The sequence below is a fragment of the Amphimedon queenslandica genome, unplaced genomic scaffold (assembly GCF_000090795.2).
Source record: "Amphimedon queenslandica unplaced genomic scaffold, v1.1 AMPQUscaffold_13484, whole genome shotgun sequence".
NCBI lineage: Eukaryota > Metazoa > Porifera > Demospongiae > Haplosclerida > Niphatidae > Amphimedon > Amphimedon queenslandica.
This window is the reverse complement of record NW_003546280.1, coordinates 6,092-7,929: the sequence shown is the minus strand read 5'-3', so window position 1 is coordinate 7,929 and position 1,838 is coordinate 6,092. Positions and strand designations below refer to the sequence as shown.

At 36.2% G+C, this 1,838-nt stretch overlaps 1 long non-coding RNA gene across 1 annotated transcript; it reads right to left on the bottom strand.

Annotated features, from left to right (window-relative positions):
- Positions 1-30: 30 nt before the first annotated feature.
- On the bottom strand, positions 31-443 carry LOC109580609 (uncharacterized). Its single transcript, XR_002184295.1, has 3 exons — positions 222-443; positions 123-182; positions 31-81 (listed from the first exon to the last, which is right to left on the bottom strand). It is a non-coding gene; the product is annotated as an uncharacterized LOC109580609 (long non-coding RNA).
- Positions 444-1,838: the final 1,395 nt, after the last annotated feature.

Here is a 1,838-nt window from a genome sequence, read left to right as displayed (position 1 = left end):
AAGACAGTATTAAATAATTGATCAACCTCTGCTTCATAACAGTGTCATCTGTAGATGTCTCTTCTTTTTGATGATGCCCTTCTTTAATTCACAATAAATTTTTATCACAATACAAAATTTACTTTGACAAGCTAAATTCAAATCCAGAGGAATTCTGGGGTTGTCTAATAAGGACAAATTGTCTACAAAAAATATTAAACTAAATTATCAACTTCACTAACCAACATAACGCAAGTCCAAATTTACAAGTTTCTTCTTTCTGTTCCTTCTAACAATTATCACAATCACAAATACTATGATAATACAAACACAGAGTACTAGCACCAATACAACAGGAGTTACAATTGTTAGCGTTGAAGATGAAGAATCTATAGGATAAGGAAGAAAAGAGACATGTTTATACATGAAAACCAATGATTCACACTTATTCAAAACCAATGGCCCTCGGTATGATAAATGCCATAGATACCTCACCTTGTTGTATAACCTATACTTCTACCATGCCTAGTTGTAATTGACCAATCAGATTGCTCAATTTCAGGTTCATAAATAACTTACTTACCCACAAGTTTCCCAGAAGGTTGAATAAGTAGCCCAGGAGGTTGAATAAGTTTGTACAGGAGGTTGAATAAGTAGCCCGGAATTTTACTTATTCAGCTCCTGTTTGAAAAATGCATCCCTGTTATTATACTTCTACCATGCCTAGTTGCAATTGACCAATCAGATTGCTTGATTTTAGGTTCATAAATAGCTTTTTACCACTAGGAGGTTTGATAAGTAATTTCCCGGGCAATAGGAGGCTAATAAGTAAATTCCCAGACAGTTGGAGGTTAATAAGTGGCCCGGGAGGTTAATAAGTTTGCCCGGGAATTTTTTGTATAACCTATACAACTCTGTGTCAGTATCTGTGGCTTTATCATACCTCGGGCCTACAGCCAGAGGTATGATGATAGACAACTAGTTTACTTAGCAACAGTTAGCAACAGGGATGCATTTTTGAAACAGGAGGTGAATAAGTAAATTCCCAGGCTACTTACTTAACCTCCCGGGGAAATTTGTTGGTAAGTGAAGCAGAAATTGAATAATCTGATTGGTCAACTGGGTATGGTAGAAATAGCTCTGTTTTTTGCAATCACTTGTATTTCATATGTTGTGAATGGAGTTAATCCCATTAGTGTGTAGTTTGTATGTACTGTACTATATTCAATGATATTGGTTGAGCTGTTAATGCTAATGACATAATAAAGATCAGTTCTGCCTCCATTATAAGCAGGCTCAAGCCAGGAAATGCTAATAATAGTCTCTGTGACTGAAGCATTTAAGTTCTGAGGTGAGCTAGGAGGAGCTAAATTTAAATTATTTTGTTGCATGTTGATTATAAATCATACTCACACTACTTACCAGTGCAGCTCACAGTGATACCTTCATAAAGTGTTCTATAATAACCAGGCAGACACTGGCAGGACACAGAACCAGGACTAGCTGAGTAGCTGTTTTCAGGACAATCTTTACATTCACTGTCTCCTGCGAATGGCTTGTAGGTGCCTTCTTGACAAGCTATAGTGGACATAAATTATTCATTACTATGACAAAAAATAAAGGAATTTTAAAGATTAAAGTGGCCAATAGCAACATGTGCAGGGTTTAGCCATAACATTTAACACTAAAGTAACCATGCATGAATAGAAAATCTGTACCTTCACAAACTGTACCATTAGCCTCATATCCAGCATTACATTGACATGAAGCTGATCCATCCCACACTCCTAACAACCTACACTTTAAACTTAAACTATTTGATGATGTAGGGCTGGCATTATCAATGCAAGTAGCATCAC